Here is a 21,330-nt window from a genome sequence, read left to right as displayed (position 1 = left end):
AAGCCTAAGCTGGCCTTGCTCACCTGCACTGCAAATCCTGGCCTGAGCCTGACCTTTGAGTCCCATGGCAACTCTGGAACTCACCGCCTCTCTCCATTCTCATCTTTACACTCTTGTTTGGTCAGCTTCACCCCTTGCAGAAACCCATCTCCTGGCCTCCAGTTCCTTCTCTTCCAATCCTGCTCCTTCTTAAACACAACTTAAAGCCTCAGCGGAAACACCTCTACTGCTTCCCACCACCTACAAGTTTACCTGTGAAATTATCACTATATCAGCCTGGGCCTCCCACTCGCCTTAGCTCTGTCCTCACATCTTCCCATCAGATGCTGCAGAATCCAGCCACCAGTCCTGCCTCAGCCTGTGGGCATTCCAGACCCTTCTCTGAGTGTCTTCTGTCCCATAAGTGCCAGTAGGCGGCCTCACCATTTTCTAAGCCTGGAGCTCTTTACCTTTTTGTTCCATAACAGTCTAGAGACATGTTTCTCAGAATAATGTTTTTAAATTCTTGAAGTTAACACATGAAATGCATAGGACTCAAAAGAAGTATACTGATATCCAGTTATCAAAACATATAACAAAATTATGATGTGCTTCTCTTAATATTCAAATAAGTTCCAGGAAAAGTCTAATTACTACTGTAGTTTTGAAGTAATGTTGGCCATAAATGATACTTCAGGGTATCTGTAACTATAATGTAATATGAAAATACCTAGAATTACTACTGGTGACAAATAGCTAATACTACTGTCATAACAGGATGAAATGTTAGATTTCAATTAAGGGTTAGTGAAAATAGATAATTTTCCTCCATCCAAGTTCACAGACACCCCCTCCCCCAGAATTCCATCTGTGGACTCCAGATCACGAGCCCCACTTTAAGGCCTAGTGTAACTCTCATCATCTTCTTGAGCCCCTTCTACCTGGACTTTCCCAATTTAGTATTATCTTACCCCTCTTTGCTTTTCTCTTTTTAAAAATTATATTTTATTTGATATAGATACTTTAAATGTACTTATTATATCCTACTTTTTAAGTTCTAAGTCCTCTAAGTTGTAAGGGAAGGCCCTATTTTTTCCCCATTTTGTATTCCTCTCATGGCGGTGAAGAATGCTCTGCCTCATAGCTCACAGCAGGAAGACATTCAGCCAGCATTGTTTGAACCAATCAGTGAATAATAGTGCAGTCTTGCTTGTAGAACACAGGCTCAGCTAATATTAATATTATTTCACCTCTGTCTGGCAGTCTATGAGGTTCTAAATATGCAGATGGGACACCTAAACATTGTATATTTAGATTATAAAATTCTGAAGTTAGGCAACAAAACGTTCCCCTCTTTTATTTCTCCTTAGAGAGTGAATGCTTGGTCAGCGTGGCTGACCGACAGATCTCCCTGGGACAGACCGACTGTTCAGTCATTCCGCCCATACATGGGGCGTCTGTGTGACATGAGCACAATTCCTGCCTTAGTGGAACTTCGAACCTAGCAGCTTTCCCCAGCTAGTCCAGAGGAGCTGAGAATCTCTCAAAGTGTCAGGGCCTTTGCAAAGACAAGGAATAGCCAGTGATTCCCCTAAGTACGGGTGCTTTGGTGACCAACATAGGTGAGGCCAGTTAGTAAGAGCTGCTCTGCCTTCCCACAGGTCTCACAGATGTGAAGCTGTGGTTCCAGAGCAGGCGAGTCAAGTCGATGGAGCAGTGAAATTCCAGCTCCCCTCCTGAATGATGTCTTTGCGTATGAGGTCGGAGATGGCAACCCCTCCAAGGGGACCATCCCAGAGGGGTTTACTCAACGCCTGGTGGCATATTCCACTCCGGGCCCCACTGAGTCTGTGACGGAGCAGCCTCTGGACGGACACTGGTCCTTTGGTCTTATCAGCCTTTTTTCCAAAATTGCTGCAGCTCAGAACTCCTGTGTGCCTTTTGCCAAGAAAAGAGCACACGAAAAATAACAGAATGGTTCTTCCTTTTCAATGAAGAGAGCATAATGATTTTCTCCACTGAAAACCATGCATTAGGGCACTGTGACCATTTGCTCTGGCAGAAATTCAACACCGGCAAGCAGCATTTTTCATGCCTGACATCATGTCAAGTGACTCGTAGGACAAGTCGGGGTGTACCCTCCCTCCCCAGTAACTAAGACGGATGAGATAGCTACTCAGAGGACAATGGACGGACTTGACACACTCTTTTTATACTTAGGGACATTTAAATCTATTTCATTTGAATTTGTTCCTTTTGAGTCACACTAGATATATGGTATTAAATTAAAATAGCTGAATGATAATGAAGAGGGCAGCATGACTGTTTAATCTTTTATTTCAGAAATTACAATGTTCACATCCTCATGAGTACATAGTAAGCACGTATAGGTGCTCCCACACAACAACACTTAGCATGGCACTTACTTTTTACTTCTAATGCATATCATAGACGTCGTGTGGCTCCTGTTTAAAGGTAACATTCTCATTATGCACTGGATACGAGGATCTCTAATACAGTTTTCATCTGCATGGGGCCATTCCCTCTTCCTTCTTCCTAACAGATGCCCCATGTTCCTTCAGCCACAGTGCCTGAGAAAAGGTGACAGCACTCCCAGGTGGGGGGGTGGGGGCCTGAGGGGTCTAAGGCTTTGCAGGGTGCCCAGCAGCAACATCAGCATCACGTGGGAGCTTCTGAGAAACGTCAGCTCTGAGGCCTCACCCCAAACCTACTGAATCAGAAGCTGTTTTACAAGATCCCAGGTGATCTGTGAGCATGCTGAAGTTTGAGACACACTGATCAAGGGAAACCTGTTCCTCGTGCAAGTGACTGGTTCAAGAATAGGCATGTGACCTTCTTCAGGCCAACACGATGTGCAGAACGTTTTGCTGGGAGCTTCTCCTCATTCTTCTGGGAGAAATTCCCTCCTTCTGAATGTTGTGTAGGATGTGATGCCTAGGACTTCTGTAGCTATCTTGCTCCAAATGAAGCATAAAGCTGGCCCACAGAGGAGGGCAAAGACAGAAAAAACACAGGGAAGGAGAGTAGGGGTGTTTGCATTCAGTCAACCCTGAAGTCTGCAGAGCTACTAGACTTCCAATAAGTTTCTTATTGTACAGGCCTCCTTAAGTTGGCTTGTCAATTGTCTGCAGCTGGAAAGCATCCTGACTAATCAGTCCCTAATAAAGCATTATAAAAGGAACAGAATACCAAGGCACCAGTCAGCCACACAGTGAAGGTTCCAGACAAGTCAGTGCATCAAGAGACCAGAGCAACAGTTCAGAGACCTATTTTGTCCAGGAACTGACCCAGTAGTATTTCCGGTTCTGACAACCGTTATTTGCTTTGCACATTTCCAAAAGCTTTCTAAATCAGTCGGTCTAAATGATCAACCAGAGGAAGTTCTGAACGTTTTCCAAATTCTTTTAACCAGAGTGGTCAACAGTTGCTTCCGCAGAAGTCACATGGATGTCATTTCCTGCAAAAACAATGGGAGACTAATTGCTCAGCCCCAGACTCTAATAGGGAAAACAACCTGTGATATGTAATTACTGAAGGGTAAATAAGGAAAAGCTTGAGGCTCTCAGAATCTGCTTCTGGATCCACTGCAATAACTTCGGGAGAAGGAGGGGTGGGGGGAGAGAGACAGAGAGGGAGAGAGAGGGAGCGGGAGCGAGCTGGTTTGGGAAAAGATTTGAGGGACTAGCACCTTAGGCAGCCACCCATACCACTTTTACGTATCACTGGTACTTATTAAAGACCTTTCTGAGTAAACCAAATAGACCTGCTATTACATAAAACCATATATGGCTCTGATGTAATTTTGCTTCATATACAGGAGTGATGTAGTCAATAGTCAAGGAGAACTGGGTGTCTGGACATTCTCTCTTCAGTGTCATAGCTTCTCAACCACAATGGGATATTTTTGGGGGATGGGTTTGTTGCGTTGGCTTGATACAGAATGTATCTTCTATTATGGAGTAAACATTAGTTGGTTTTCCACAGAATGTTCCTGACGTTCCATCACCTCAGGTCTCTCTTTCCCTACAAACCTTTTTGCTTTCTCTTCCCTGGTACCTCATATACTTCCACAGCTCCGACTATCACCCTTGTCATGAGTTTCAAACTACATCTCTTGATCTATCACCCTTGTTTCCAGTCCCACTGTAGCTCTCTAGACAGAAAGTACCCTGAGGACAGGGACTTTGTTTTGGTCGCTGCTATATTCCCAATGCTCAGTGGCGGGCACTATTACATTTGTTGAATGAATAAGTAAAAGGCCTCACTCAGACTCTTAAGACACCTCACAGGAATTCTTGCCATCACCTCTTAAGTGGCCTCTTTGCCTCTGGTCTCTCCCTTTCCTACTCTGTCCACACACAGGAAAACTCTAGATGATAGTACTGATCATGTTGGTCCTAAAATGTCTCAGCTGGGAACAACTTACCAGCCCAGCCCTGCACTTCACAGGTGAGAAACTGGTCCCAGCGAGGCCAGGAGACTTGCCTAAGGATTTATGATGAGTGGGTGGCAGAGACGGAATTATAATTCAGGCTGCTGACCCAGTGGCTCTTACTACCATGCCACTGGGTCAAAATCTTCCACTGTCTTTCAACAGAACCGAGTACAGGGCTAGGCATACAGGGCTCTCAGTAAGTACTTGCAGACTGATGGAGACTAGATAAGTGAGAATGGGTCTCTGGCACAGGCCAATGGGAACCCTCTTAAAAGAAAGACAATACCCCAGTATACAACATGGGCAAGGAAGCAGCTGCTCTGGACCTTTGCTCCTGCAGTGCCTATGAGCCACCCCCAAGGAACCTCAGGGTGGTGACATGGCTAGAAAAACCAATGACTTAACACACACTCACACTCTTCAGCTTTGTGCTCAAAGCCACCCACCTCCATTCCAAACCCCCCTTGGCCTTATCTCCCATTTCTTTTTCCTCCCTCACACCCAGCCTTACGAAAGCATTTGCTGTTCCCAGCACCTGTCCCTCCTCCTGGCCTTCACCTGCCCTGTTCTTCCCTCTCATGCACCCTTACCTCCACCTGCAAGAATGGCGACCCAACCTGCCCCTCGAGCCCAACTCGAATATGAATCCCTCCCTGAATTTCTTGTCCGATTTCCTCCACTGGAATTCATCTCACCATTTACACGTCTACTATAGACCTTACCACACTGTCTGCTTCACAGGAAAGAGCCAGATCCTTGAGGGCAGGCACTTACCCTAAATCTTTGAACCGCTGACACATTGCCTGGCCCACTGCTTCGCACAGAGGAGCCACTTCTCGTCATTTTGTTGAGTCAGAGGGCTTTGTCCTTTTCAGTTCACCTCTGTGACCTAAGTTCTGTAATGGGGCTTGCAAGGCTTCCTCCAGCCGGTGCAGGCTGATGATAAAGCCAGCACACTTGCAGGGCCTACCCGTTAAGGAACAGCTGTGTGAGTCCCTGCTGTCTTATTTTCAAAAGCAAGGAATGGGGGGGCAGGGGCTAGGGAGGGTGACTTCCCCTCCCTTACATAGCTCTCCTACGGCGGCTACGGCTGTCCTGTCCTGTGCAGTGTGAGGCGCAAGCTGGGCACGTGACAGCGTTCCCTGCAAGTCAAGTCCAAAGTCAATTGTCTGCAAAACTAAAGAGTTCCAAATGGTGCGATAGCACATTAAACAAGCAAGTGTGCAAACAAAGCCCATTCGCAAGGGGAGGAGGATGGGAAGCAGAAAACAGAGTTCCCTAGGAAACCAAGCCTGCTTTAGGACTGACTGTGGCCTTCACCCCTCGTGGGGGAGGCAGAGGGGTGCTCCGAGAAGGCATCACTGGCCCATCTGCTTTCCCTGCCTACAGGGGCCCTGGTCCTTCTGGCTTCACCACCACAAGTTGGGGATACTCAAGCAAGGCTGTGGTTGTTGTTTGTTTTCTTATTTGCTGGAGCGGGAGTAAAGAGTGGAAGGAAAGAGGAGAAGAGTGATGGGTAGACAAAGAGATGAGCATGGAGACCACTCGGCCAGCACAAAGGGGTTACCGACCGCAGGATGAGAGGGCAGGAAGGTCGGACTAGAAAGGGCTGACTGCTCCTCTCTCATCAGCCATTGCCAGGATGAGGGGGACTCAGGCTCACGGTGGAGCAAGGCACGCCCAAACCAGCAAATGCGCTTATCTTCAGCTGCCCAAGAGGCGGCTCTGAGGTATTTATTTTGGGCTCACTGGCATGGTGGTTGGGCTGAGTCATGCAAAGGGGTGGTCGGAGGGGTTGGATGGGGCTCTAGGGCTCCCCATAATCTCCATCAACCTCAAGCCGGAAGAGCAGTAGTGATATAATTTCTCCTCCTCCTTCACATAATAATAATTTATTATACATTATTAATATGCAATATATTAATAATTACATAATAATTATTATTTATGATAATGATGATGATTGCTATGTTTAAACCTCTAGGCTGAGGGTTTATTTGGGAAAGAAATAAATGAAGTAAATGCCATTGGAATAATTAGTTGACTGTCAGGAGGAAAAAGATTCTGTTCTATAAAACTTATGAAAATGAAGTATATATTTATAATAATCATGTCTTTCTTTTCTTCCTGGCAGTGAGTTTCTATCAGGTGATCACATCTCTTAGGTATCAGGTAAAAATAAAATAGAAACTCTGTTTTGTAGTGTACTTGAATTATTTCTGATTTTCCTTGTAAATGAAGCTGTTTCTAGTGATTTGCAATCCAGAGTCTGAATAAAAACGCTGCTTTGCTATGATGCAGCTGGACAAGTCCCCCAGCTCTCTTCCAACCTGATTACCACTCTCAAGACCCTCCAAACAGACATTCTGCAGTAGCTCCTGGGAAGGCCTGGGATACGCACACAGTATCACAATGCTGCCAAGATCAAGGTTAATAATGATGTGTGCAGAGGCCCTGGAGTGTGGGCTGGCTACAATATTAAAATCCCAGAATCCTGGGGCTGAATGGAATGTTAAAGAATATCTAGTCTGGTAGTCTTTAAGCTATTTTTTAGTACAAGAACCTTGTGTATTCACACGTAGATGTGAGTGCATGTGTATTTCTAACGTTTATGCTACACTCCAACATACTAGATAAAAGTGGAACAGAACAGCTCTGGTTCAAGGAGGAAAGGACTCAAAACACTACCACCTTGGCCATCCTCCTGGCCCACCTGGTACTTCTGGGAAACCCTAATGTTCTCAACACTGAAAACCTCAGATCTAGACCCCTATCCCATCCAATAACTGCATCGTGTCCTCAATACCTCTTCCAGCCACGGTTCTCCATGTGGCAACATGGCTGAACTAACGCCTCTACCTTTTCTCTACCAAGGACCTATTTTACCTACATCCAAGGATCCCAAATTTTGAACCACTTCGCCTCTTCTAAAAACTGCATTTTTACAGGGAGATCAGCTCGGTGCTTTGTGACCACCTAGAGCGGTGGGATAGGGAGGGTGGGAGGGAGGGAGACTCAAGAGGGAAGAGATACGGGGACATATGTATATGTATAACTGATTCACTTTGTTATAAAGCAGAAACTAACACACCATTGTAAAGCAATTATACTCCAATAAAGATGTTAAAAAATTTTTAAATAAATAAATAAATAAAAACTGCACTTTTGAAGAGGTAACTAATTTATTTGCCCAGCTCTTATTTGGATCCAGTGAGACCTCGACTTAAATCTTAGCCCTGCTAAGCTTGGTAAACATGGGAAAATTCCTTAATAATGTGAAACAGTAAACCCAGTAGAAGTTTTTCTTCACTTCCTCTGCTTTTTATTTCAACAAAACAAATCTCCATCAAAAAATATCAGATATATAGGAATAAGTGCAATAAAAGATGTGTAAGACCTTAACACTGAAAACTATTAAAAACATTACTGAGAGAAACTGAAGAAGACCTAAATAATAGAGGGTTATGCCATGTACATGGACTGAAAGTCTCAATATTTTAAAGATGTCAGTTCTCCCCCAGATTGCATCTTCAATGCAATTTCAATTTTAAAAAATAGCAGTTTTTTTTTTCTGGTAGAAATTGACAAGCAGATTCTAAAATGCATATGGAAATGCAAAGTGCCAAAAAACAAAATAATCTTGAAGAACAACAACAAAGCTGGAAGACTTACTCTATCAGATACCAAGATTCATTATAAAATAACAGTAATTAAGACAGTGTGGTATCTGTGTCATAGACAATGAGACCAATAGAACAAAAAAGAAGGTCCCAAAATGGACCTACACAGATAATCACCTGATTTATGACAAAGATGACACTGAAGTTCAATAAATGGCACTGGGTTCACTGGGTACTGTGGGTTGATTGTGTTCCCCCAAAAGATATATTGAAGTCCTAACCCCCCCAGGACCTCATAATGTGACATTATTTGGAAATAGGGTCACTGAAGATGTAATTAGTTAAATTGAGGTTATAGTGGATTAGGGTGGGCCCTAAATCCATTACGACCAGTGTCCTTATAAGAAGGAAGTTTAGACACAGAGAAACACAAGGGGAAGAAGTCCACGTGACAACAGAGGGAGAGATCAGAACAACGCAGCTGCAAGCCAAGGAACGTCAAGGATTACCAGCCACAACCAGAAGCTAGGAAGAGGCAAGGAACGATTCTTCCCTGGAGCCTTCAGAGGGAACATGACCCTGCCCACACCTTGATTTCATAGTTCTGGCCTCCAGAACTATGAGAGGATACATTTCTGTTGTTTTAGGCCACCCAGTTTGCGGTACTTTGTTACGGTAGCCCTAGGAAATGAATACACTGCGTACCCATATGAAAAAAATGATTCTTAATCTCTACCTTACATGTGAAAGTCAATTCCAGATGGATGGTGGAAATAAATGTGAAAGGTAAAATAATAAAACTTTTAGAAGAAAACAAAGAATACCTTCAGATCTTGTGACAGGTAAAGATGTTTAAAAAACAGAATACAAGAAAGTGTTAACCATGAAGGAAAAAAGTAAGTTGGACTGTATTAAAATTAAGAATTCTTTATCAAAAGATATCAACAGAGTCAAAAGGTAGGCCACATAGCGGAGAAGATAATTTCAATATATAAATCCAGCAAAGAACTCCTACAAACCCATAAGGAAAAGGCAGATGACCCAATATAAAAATGGGCAAAAACTTGAGAAGAAGTTTCACAAAAAGGGAAATCCAAATGGCCAATAAACATGTAAGAAGATGCTCTAGTTTAGTCATCGAAGAAAACTAAATTAAAATCACAATGCCTTACCAATACACACCTACCAGATAGGCCAAAATGACAGAGACAAAACCCACAAAGTGGTGATGACATGGGACAACTGGAACTCTCATACAGTGCTGGTGAGAGTGTAAATTGATGAAGACACTGTGGAAACCCGGCAGGATCTATTAGAGCTGGACATACCTACGTCCCATGACCCAGGATCTCGCCGTCAAGGAATCCGTCCTCAGCAACGTTAAGGATACTCACCCACTGACATGTACAGGAGTGTTCCTAGCAGCACTGTCTGCAATAGCCCCAAACTGGAACCCACCCCAAAGCCCATGTGCAATAGAAGGGATAAATAAATTTACAATAAACAATGCATTACACGGCAATGAGAACGAACAAACTACAACTCATAACAACATGGGTTAATTTCCCAAATGTAATGTTGAAAGAGACACAAGAATACATCCTTGAGATTTTATTTATATAAAGTTCAAAGTAGACAAATTCAACCTATGTTAGAAACCATGGTATAATAGTTACCTTTGGTGGGAGTGGGGTTGGTTTGGGACTGGGAAGGGGTCTAAGGGGCTTGGGTGACGTTCTTCCTCCATCTGGCTCCCGGTTACGGGGGAGTATGCACTTGGTGAAAATTCATTTTCAGTGCAATTAACAATGTGTGTACTTTTCTGTATGCATGTTAATACTTCAATTAAAAAAAAATCTCAGTGGTTAAGGCAGTGAAACCAGAGACAAAACAGAGCTCTTGTAAGTACTGAAAGCAAAAGAGCACAGCAATTTAATTTAAGCAAGATAATTCAAAAATTTGCTTTGCTAAAAGCTTAAAAGTGCCATTTCATTTCATTGGGTTTTTTATTCACTTAAGATGACTGTCATGCCAAAGTTATTTTATTACTGTATGTTAGGATGGCATGAAGTAAACAGTTTCAAAATAAAATAACACAAATCTTTTTAATTTTATCTGACTGATTTTTTAAGGCGAAAATCTGGATATTCAAGCCCAATTTTTCACGTCGATTAAAATACAGCTTCCTGGGGCCTTGGTTTACTGTCTGCAGTATCTCTGGAGGGGAAAGCCCTGAGGATAAAGGTGATCTCTATGTGACACACAGTAGGTGCTCCATCCCCCTTCAGAGTCACCCCAAGACATCAGCTCGGGCCTGCCCCTGGGGGCAACAACGGCTCAGTTTGCCTCTAAGCCTTGCTGTGGATAAATGTATAGTTTCCACTCGACAGCCTGTAATACTGAAAATAACTCCCAGGACACCATTCCTGCCTTTGTCCGTTTCTGGGCTCTTCAGATTCCCACTTGGATACACATGGTCACGGGGCAGAGTCCTGATCTTGCAGCATCACATGGATGGAGAGAGAATTCTGTCTCCAGTTCTGAGGGTAGCTCAACCTCAGCAGCTGCTCAGAGTCTGTGCGGGGCTGGCCTGTCATCATTAGACATGGGCTATGCACAACTGCTCTGGCCACCACTAAAATACATCCCTGGGGGCACAGAAACCATATGGCCAGACTCTTGTCTTCTCAGATGCTTTGTTCTCTGGGACCCTCTGGTAGGGAGATTTACTTGGGCACTTACACAGCATCCTGGGCTGCTGGCAGCCTCCACAGGGAGTGAGAGAGGGTCTCACTGTGGCCTACCTTCTGAGCTGGGAGAGCATCGTGTGCGAGGGGACTGCGGAGGGTATAGAGTTCCTATGAGAGAGACCTCACTCACCCTGAGAGGTGAGCATGGGGACCAGGACCACGCAGTCGAGCTGTATGGAGGAGACTCCATGTGCCACGAGGACACCTGGGACTTTCCTCAGCGATTCCATTTCCCCGAATATTGGCTTCCCAAAGGAGACCCCTTAGATTCAAACTCTATTGTTTTTGTGCAGACTTTCTGATGCTGATTCTACTCTTCACTATCTGACAAACGACGATTTTGTGGATCATTTAAGGAGGTTTCTACATCCCCAGTTAAAGTTCTCTCTGGTAAGAAAATAACATTTGCTTTTAAAGTCATTTTTTAATAAGGACCTACTGTACAGCACAGGGAACTCCACTCAGTACTCTGTAATGACCTATATGGGAAAAGAATCTAAAAAAGAGTGGATATATGTATACGTATAACTGATTCACTTTGCTGTACACCTGAAACTAACACAACATTGTAAAGCAACTATACTCCAATAAAAAAAATTTAAAAGGTAAAGTCATTTTTTATCATGAGTGGCCACAGAGATTTTCCATTTGGAAATATAGATAAATCACAAGAGTCAAGCATTATAATCAGTTTAGAATTTAAGTGGACTGAGGAAAAAGCACCCAGGCCAATTTCTTGAGAGCCTTTCAGCTAGATGACTTGGCTGTACCAGAAAGGGCAGGGTAGGCAAACTACAGCTGGTGGGTTGATTCGACTGCTTTTGCACAGCCCATGAACTAAGAATGGTTTTTACATTTTTAAATGGCTGGGGGGAAAAAAACCTAAAGAATATTTCGTGACATGTGAAAATTCTATGAAATTCCTATCTTGGAGTCTATAAATGAAGTTGCATTGGAACACAGCCACACCCATTAGTTCATGTATTGTCTCTGGCTGCTGCCATGATACAAAAGCAGAGCTGTCTCAGTGGAGACCATATGGCCTGCAAAGTCAAAAATACTTACTGTCTGGCCATTTACAGAAAACTTTTGTTGACCCGAGCTAAGGAACTTGCTGTATGTTTGCAGAAGGCTGCCCACTCTGACCTTATGCTCCCTTTTGTGTTTGAGCTTCTAGGGCTGTCTCTGCAATCAGCGGCCAGTCCCAGTGCTGGTGCCAATTTCACACTAACCTGGTAAACCAACACAACCCACCACCGTAGTTCCTTTTACTCTGTGGTCTCTAATCAATTTAGGGGGTCAGAAAATTCAACTTAGTTGGTTGTGACCAGCATTTTCTTTAATGAAATAAAAGGGAAAAATATCAAAGGCATTCATTGATATGGACTGAAATGTGCCTCCCTTTTCCCATATGTTGATGTCCTAACCCCCAGTACAACCTCAGAATGTGACTGTATTTGGAGACAGGGCTTTTGAAGAGGTAATTAAGTTAAAATGAGGTCCTAGGGTAAGGCCCTAATCCAACATGACTGGGGTCCTCATAAGACGAAGAGATTAGGGGAAAAGACGGCCATCTGTAAGCCAACGAGAAAGACCTCAGAAGAAATCAACACTGCTGACACGTTGATTTGTCAGACTTCCAGCCTTCAGAACTGTGCGAAAATCAATTTCTGTTGTTTAAGCCACTCAGACTGTGGTGCTTTGTTATGGCAGCCTAGCAAACTAATACAGGCATCATAACGTAGTATTATTTGGTGAAAAAAATTTCTTTCAATCACATGTGCAGCATGTAATATGGTAATACAACCATATCACAAAATGTATTACATTCTGTGCATCATATCAAAATAAATGGAGAGACATACACACTTGGCAGCAAAACCACAGGCGGGTGGTCTAACTGAACCAAGACAAAAGAGGAGAAAAGAGCATTTACTGAGCATGTTATATGTGTAACATATATATATATATATATATATATATATATATGTTATGTTTGTATATATTATTATCTTATTTTGTCCTCGTGGTAACCCTATGCAATGGGTAATATTATACATCTTCAACTTCAGCCAATATATTGGCTTTGTCAATATATTCATTCACCAACCATTTATTGAGTGTCTGTCATGCTCCAAGCAACTCTGTTAGGCACTGGAGAGTCAAATTTGGTCTCTGGGAACAAACTCTAACAAGACCCAAAGGCAGGCAGGGCTGGGCAGTAATCACGCAGGCCCTGTTCTCAACCCTCCCTGGATCTCTGGCCCTGAGAAAGGCTGGCTTTCCCTCTCCAGCTCCAGCCGCCTCATTTGTAAAACAAGGATAATCCTGACCCAGTTCACAGTCCTGTGGTGAAGGATAAGTGAACAGAATTCTGGGCTTGTTTTTATCTACACAGTGCCAGTTGGATTCTACCTGTTTATAACCAGCATTGCTTTCTTTTTTTCTTTTTGGAAACTCTATACTTATTCTTTAAGAAAAAATAAAGAACTAGAAATGAGGTTCAGTGATTAAAGGTATATTCCGTATTCTTTCTCAGAACATCTAGATTAACAATTTTAGAAATGAATACCTGCTTCCCAACCTCAGACAAAAGAAGAAGGAACTCAAAGATCTTGCAAGGTTCAGTAACATTCCAAGGACAAAACTAGGTGAGGTGCTGCCAGTCTTGAGGGAAATAATTCAATGATAACTAGCACTTCAAAAACCTAATAAAAGTAATTCACAGTTTTCCATCTAACCCTTTTAGGAAATGATTTTTAAAAAGCAACATTAAAAACAAACAAGTGTTAATCTAAGTGTTATACAAGTTAACATTTCTGAGAAAGACGACAGGACACTGAAAGGATACCATCCTTCTCGTCCAAATCAGACATAATTATGAAAATCTCTCTTCTCTGTCACCCACATTGAAGTCATTTTCCAAACATTAAAAACATCTGTACAAATTAATGCCCTATGATAGACAGAAGAGGAGGTAGAGAAGGAGCTGGGAAGGGGTGAGGGGGAGACACACAGACCTAAAAATGGGGCCCGTTATAAGTCTCCCTTTATTGGCTATGAAGGTGAATAAATAAGCACTGCACAAATTCATTCACTATGAGAGAAAGTGCAGCTCTAACTCCTAGTGTTTGCATTTTACTTGAAAGGTTAAAGGTACTTTCCACTTGTTTCTACACCTTCAGATTCTCTGGGGTCCTTGGAGCGTTCAAAAGCTTTACAATTATCTAGACTAAACTCCCCCCCGCCCCGGCAATGGTTCATTTCACTGATGTGACTTATCAATAACTGCACAGTTGGGGCAGGGCACAAACGGCTCAGGTGAAGCAAACATCTCTGTTTACTTCTCTCTGTCTTGCGGATGCCAACGGTCACGGTCCCCTTCCCACTGCTCCGGCAGCTTTCCCCCCCAACGGCAGTGCGCAGGCGCGGCAGCCTCGGGGGACGCCTCCCGCCCCGATCCTGCCTGCGTTCACACGGACTTCCAAGCCGGGCGGGGCAGGACCTCACAGCAGCTACCGTCCTTCACACGGAAGGACGTGAACGTGCTGTGATGACATACTCAGTAATTGCTCTCCTTTTTAAAAAGGAGTGGTAAAAATTATATTTAAAATGCTTGTTGATGCCCTGTGGGTATGAGTCACTCTGTAAAGCAGTATCAAAATGGATCCTCTGTTACGGGTTCCTGCCCGTTCTTTGATTCTAAACAACTTTATTAATGTTAATAGGAGTTACGCACACATCAATGGGAGAATAAATTCCCTGGGTTTCGTGGCACTTCAATTAATGATTTGTAATAAGCCGTGTAAAATGCTTTCTAATTTTCTTCCAAGTAATGCCACACTACCCCCAGAAGAGCTGAAAATTAGGCATGGGTCTCACCACGGGGTGGGAAAGACAGGGGGATGGGAGAAAGAAGGCTCTCCAGCTGGTTGGAGGCTCTGCAGGAGAGCTTCCCAGCACGTAGTGCGGGGGAGTGCAGCAGGAGGGACAGACACAACTCGCCCAAGGGATAACGAACGTGATGAAGGGAGGAAAAGAAAACTCACAGAAAGCAAGCCTGACGCAGAAGGAGTTTACTATAATATAAAATGGAAAAGACTGACTGCAACCGTGCTTCTTAAATCTGTCCCAGGATTCTCCCATTTTTCCAGAGCATAAGTTAATACCATTCACTGACTCCTGAAAATACCCACCAAGATGAAAATGGGAATTTAAGTTCCAAGGATGATGCAGCAGAATTGCTAATGAATAGGTTATTTTGCAGTTGACACAAAGCTCTGCCTCAATTTCTGGAAACCCAGCTTTAGATTTAACCCTCCCTTGCCCAGGCCTGCAGTTCTCTCCTCAACTATTCTCGTGGGAAACCAAGTGATAATTATTTATTGAAATCTTCTGAGAATAGGGTGGGGTGGCATGGGGGCTGCAGCAGAGACAAGTATGAATGGCAAATGCCTAAATTCCATGATTTGGAAAGAGAACAGCTCAAAATTTTAATCTAAAAAATCTCAGTGTTTGCTGTTCGATCCTTAATCACCTTATTATTCTTCCTTGCACTTTATCCTAATGCTTCTCAGATAGTAAGAAGATCTCTGCCAGCAAATAACGAGACCCCACATCATAAAAGACTAGACGCACAGCCACAGGTGTGGGAGCATCTGCTCTGTAGGATCAGATGGCTTTTCAGGTGGGTTCCCCAGTTTTCCTGTTACACCTGCCCAGTCTCCCTGAAGTAGAACACATGGAAAGTCTTATGATGTGCAGTTTAACTGAACAAATATTTATAGGGAGAGAAATCTGTTGGCTGGGAAAATGAATACCAAAATTCATCAGAACTTCCATACCAGCCACCTAAGACTTACCTGGAAACATATCATTCACTCTATGAATTTTCAGAAAACTGAGGGGCCTCTCCAGTGGTCCAGCTCATACTAGAAAATCATGAGCCAATTACAAAAATAGCAAGTGCATCTGAGACTGGTGACAAGTAAAAACGGTGCCTGGGTTGTGCACCATTTTTGGATTACTCCTTCCTCTCACTTCCACTGGTGTTATACATATGAGTGTTCTGTAGGCAGCCTACACATGAGCACAGCCTTTGAGAAAAAGGGCTTTGCCCCATCTTAGTCCCCACGATGACTGGCATGAATTTGTTGGGCACCAGGGGAAGATCTCTGTGTAACAGGTGACTGAACAGTGTGCAAGGTGCTGGTTAGGTGCTAGTGAAGAGAACAGAGAAGTATCAGACACCATCTTGGTCTTCAAGACATTTGCAGTTCACTTGGCAGATAAGCTATATACACGTGCCAAGTTAACTAACAATGCAATACTTCAGCACTATTTACCAGGATGGATGCAGAGTGCGTCTTAAAGAATCTGGCTAAAACTCCTGCAATTCCCAACCATGCATGCTTTTCTTGCTGGGAAAATGTGGGACCAGAAGATGACCAGAATTCAGCTGAAGTTCTTCTAAGTGACAGAAATGGAAACTAAGCAGCTTAGTTGTTTACCCTCTTTCAGAACTGTTCCCAGGATCCTCCAATCTGCCTCAGAACAGCATCTCCCCAGTGACCTTTGGAGTTCCAAGGGCATACTGCCATTTCAACCTCTGAGCACTCTTCTTGGCTAATTGGTAGGGTTTTTTTTTTTAATTTTCTAAATAGGTTTCCTTTCAGGGGTACACATTTATCTGGCTCTTTTAAAACTATTAATTCAATCGCTTCAAATATTTGGGCTTCATTAAACTTTTTTTTTTGAACTATGCCACTTTTATGGCTTGAGTCTGGAAGGGAGGTTTCACCCTAACGACCATTTTTTTTGAAGTCAATAGATAACATTAATAAATGTATAAGAGGTTTTCTTATTCTCAAGCTACTGTGAATTGAGGACCACAAATTACAAAGCTGATCAGATCCCAGCCAGCTTCACCCATCATATATTTTCAGCTTTTTAGTTTCACATTCTCCAATCTGTGAAGAGTCAAGTATAATTATTGTTAATATCAGAGAAGGAAGTAATCACTTCATAATGCTTCCAGTCAGTGATTCCTAAGGGGTGGGTAATACAGGGCAATATAAGGGAGGTAATATAAGAATCCAAATAACAGGTGCCTTTGCCTATGACTTTGGCTTGCTAATGTTTAATATTATCACTCCTGAGATAGCACAGAAACAATTTGCCTAGGATTATTGTATTTCTGCAGCAAACAGTGCAAATGTAGAATTACCTGAAGAAATAATCTGTGAAAGAGCTTGTGGAATTTCAGCTTCCCAAAGAAGCCATGGTACGTTAATGTGGGATAATTTGCTTTCCAAGAAAACACCACAAATATCCATCATGTCGGGAACAGTGAAAACCACATGAGTAGAGAAGAAGAAAAGAGTCTTCTTTCCCATAAATGACCTTCTCCCCTCTAAATAGTTTCCCACGTGCTAATTCACTGAGGGGATAAGATAGTGTGGACACAGCCACTGGTTCACTGAAGTATTCTTATCCTCAAATCCAAGTTTACATCAAAAGCTGCTAAAGTAAACCAAATCAACTGAAAAAGAACATGTCATTCTCAAATGTTGAAAAGCCAGGAAGAGGCATCATGGTCCTGAAAATATAAGAAGGCCATGCTTAAGGATTCAGAAAAAAAACAGGGCAGAGTCAGGCTTTGGGGAACATCCACGCCTTCTGTTACCATAAAACTCAGTCCCTGGAGGAACTGGGGGCATTGTTTTTCTCCACCTCAAGAGCGTCCCTCCCTCCTTCACTCTACCCTAAGCATTCCTTTCTGCCCAACTGGGGACCATAGAGGGCTCTGGGAGCTCTCTGCAGACTGCTGCTGACTATTCTCCTATCATGTTACTGTCTTAAATAGGAATGGAATACTATACTGCAAAACCACCGATGTATATTCTTAAGCCAGAAGCAAGCACAGCTGCATGTTTTTCTTTCATTCTACTGAGTAGCCAAAATTTGGAAACATGCATAACTGCCCCAAATAGCATCTAAAGAAATGAATGGCAAAACCTGGATCTCTTGGTCCCTGGTCTTTGTTAACTGAGATATAAAATACAACCCAGTCTCTTGGTAATAAGGGGCTACCAAGGTGGTTTTTACACCAACAGAAAAGAAAACGAGGGTGGTGACTCATAAGCAGAACAGGGTCTTTCCCACAAGGTTAGCCTAAGTGGGTACTGTATACAAAGTAGTGCTGTGTGGAAACTTGGAGGCTTGACTAAGAATCTGCTCTGTCAGCACCATGTAGTGGAAAGAACTCCGTGAGGACTTAAGAAACTTGATTCTCCCACAGGCTTCACTGATTTTCCGTGACTTGAGTCGTCACTTTACCTTAATAGCCCTCAGCTTCCTCATAAAATGAAGAAGGTAGACCAGATGACTCTTCTGTCCCTCCCAGCCCTCCACCCTGACCCTACCTGGGGCTTCATCTCCTGGAGTCTGTGTTAGCTTCCTGCAGCCTCCCAGCCCTCTGAGCCTTTTGGAAAGGCCTCTTATCGTGGAGCTGGCCTCACCTCCCTCTAGGGTCCTTTCTGCCACCCCAAGATAAATGTCAGATGGCCCAAAGTGGGTCCGTAAGCCTGCCATGGATAATGGTCCGGGGCTTAGGAGCACCAGCTTTGGAGGCTTTTACACCACCCGAGAGGCTGTAAACCATAACCCCTCTTAGCCTCAGCTTCCCCACCACAGCATCTTTCTCACAGAACTGCCGAATGTCAGGTGCTCAGCCATTCTGAGAGCTGACAGATAAAATTCAGGACACCCAGTTAAATTTAAATTTTGGATAAACAATTTAGGACATGCTTACACTAAAAAATTATTCATTGTTTATCTGAAATTCAAATTTAATCAAGCATTGTGTATTTTTAAAACTTGCTAAGTCTGGCAGCCTTCCACAGGATAGATGCTGGTGCTGTTGGTGGTGTTAGGGCCCAGGCTGCCTCACCAAACCAGCCTTACGCAGAAGAAAAGCACCGCTGCCGGACTTCGGGGTCTTAGGAGCAAGAGTCCCCGTGGATGCAGTGTCTTCCTCCCTAAGCCTCTCCTCACTCCTACAACTGTCCCCTTTCTAGTCCTCCTAGTGGATTCCTATCACCTCACATCCCACCTGGGCCCCCTTCCCAAGGTGCCCCCAATCTTTCCAGTCACAGGCCCCTTCCCCCTGGCTGAGCAATCTGATCGAATTAATTCACACACACGTGTCACTAATTGTTTAATGAGTCATCAACCTCCTCTGAAACAACTGCCTTTTCTTAAAGGTCACTTATAACCTCGAATGAAAATGATCGAATTGTGGGCTACCAAAAAATTGAAGTGAAAAAAAATGTAGGCTGTGTGAAAGAAAGGCATTGTGGGTGGTGGAGCAGGGTTGGCACTAGGAGCTGTGGCTCTTGCAGCAGTTCCTCTAAAGTGTTTTTCTGCTCCTCCTAGCCTTTTCCTCTTGTCTTCTTCTGAGCCTACAATGGCTCTCAGGGTAGCTGAAGACCCCATGGATATGGGGTGAAAGGAAGGGCGAAGTGGAATGGGGTGGAGTAGGAGGTGAGGGGTCTACCTGTAAACTGGTCATCGCACTCTGCCCCCTGCCTGTAGCCTACCCTCTAGGACACCAGCACAATTCCTAGGGTCCCTAGCGCCAGCATCTAATTTAGTTAGACTGCTGAAAACACAAAGCCTGACCAAACTTTCTCCTTTCTGAGCACTTTGTGTTCAGAGGTGAAACACAACTGCATAAGCTCGTGACTCCTGGCTCCTTGAGGCTGGTCAAAGTAACTCCAGGGGCCATTAAGAACCACCTCTCTCTTTCCAGGGCAAATCAATCTAGATGGCTCTGACAGCTAACCCAGAGGAGGGGAGGGTTTGGCTTGAGGCGGGGGACACACCTCAGTAATTTCTACCTGGATTCTTCCTCAGGCCCAGCTCTGAGGATCTCTGTTCCTAGGTTATTCCATCCAAGATGACCCTTTACCTTAATGTCCACAACCCATCAGCTAAAAGCACTTCATCAAACCATTAAAATGAAAAGCCTTAAAATGAATGAAATGGCAAAACATTACACAACAGATAGTTTACTGTCCTTCTCCAGCAATTAGCCCTCAGCAGAGTGACCCTCACTCGGCCTTTTGGGAAGACAGAACTGCTAAATGTCCTGGCTCATGGCTGAGTGAGATGAATTACTACTAACTCGGGAATGAGAACGTCTCTCCTACAATTTCGCAATATCCACTGCAGGGTAGCTAGAGGCACCCGGGGTCTGCCCCACTGACTCAGCAGAATTCACTGCTTCCAACTAACTTTACAGTATCTTTGTAACTCTGCCCTGAGATAAGGGATGTGAATTCTTTTAGACGATAACAGAGTTCTGGTGGGGATGTGGAGCAGGGAGTAACACTCCCTACGAATCTCACATGCCCCACATCCTGATTAGGAGAAATGGACCCGACCTCTTAGTGCAAGCGGGATTTGAACTCGTGTCTTCTGGACAGGTTACCCAGTTTCATTCAGGGTCTTGAGATCCAGTCTCAAGTTTCTCTCAGAAGAGTGAATACTGATGCTTTTTCAGAGCATGGTCACTGACGGAGATGAACGAAGCATTCCATGAGCCTAGACAAGGGCTCTACTGAAGGCATTTATTTGAACACAGGACTTTAAATAAGTCAAAAAAAATTTTTTTTGCAGGAGAACAGTGTCCGGTATTTAGCTAATTGCATTTCATATCTTGAGTGACACTTTGGTTACCAATAAGATTCTTCTTCTTAACAGATGATGGTGAGGAACTCCATGGCAAAACAGACACTGAGCTTCCCCCTTGGTTAACAGGAAATGGTCTCTTCTCTTCCAAATCTTGCACAGCGAGCCAGGAGGAGGCTGGCCACTCCTGCAGTGCATCAGCTAACTGCTGTTGACAGGTGTTGAAAGAGCAGTTATTCCCCTCTCTCAGGTTGTTTTCTTTTCTTTCTCATTAAATTGTATTTTATAGGAGAACTCTTATTTACAACTATCAGGTGTGTCACTCACTCACTGCTAGGTAACAGTTAAACATGGCACAAGACAGAGGTCTAGTGCCCTGTAACCAGTTATCTGTTCAGAAGGCCACTGGGGTTTGGGGTGCTATGACTCATCATATTCCATGTCTAGTGAACTACAAACGGTCAATCATCACAAGGGCCTTACAGCTGCCCTCAGCACCCCTAAGTCAGTAGGTGGCGGGGGGCGGGGGGCAGGAACCTGAATTTTCACAGCCTCCCCGTGTGATTGTGAAGCACACCCACATTTGGGAACCATACTGGTGTAGAACACATTGCTATTAAAGCTGAGGTCAGAGGTCAGTCCCTCCGGAACCAGTCAACTTTGCTGTGTGTTGCTAAGAAGTCAGCATACACACCCTTAATGAGTCACGGTACCAGCAGGAAACAGGTGGCATCCTCAAAGTATGATAATTTGAAGGGAATTTAATAAAGGGACAATTTACAAAGAAGTGGGCAGGGTGCAGGAAAGCCACAAGGCCTAGTGTGGTCCCCTG

General features: G+C 43.8%; 1 protein-coding gene across 2 annotated transcripts in view; it reads right to left on the bottom strand.

Moving 5' to 3' along the window:
* FYN (FYN proto-oncogene, Src family tyrosine kinase) overlaps window positions 1–21,330 on the bottom strand; it is a 207,837-nt gene that overhangs the window by 119,033 nt on the left and 67,474 nt on the right. The gene's annotated exons all lie outside the window — the stretch shown is intronic.

This window comes from Balaenoptera ricei, chromosome 12, assembly GCF_028023285.1.
Source record: "Balaenoptera ricei isolate mBalRic1 chromosome 12, mBalRic1.hap2, whole genome shotgun sequence".
NCBI classification, from domain to species: domain Eukaryota; kingdom Metazoa; phylum Chordata; class Mammalia; order Artiodactyla; family Balaenopteridae; genus Balaenoptera; species Balaenoptera ricei.
This window is presented reverse-complemented; position numbering and strand designations above follow the sequence as displayed.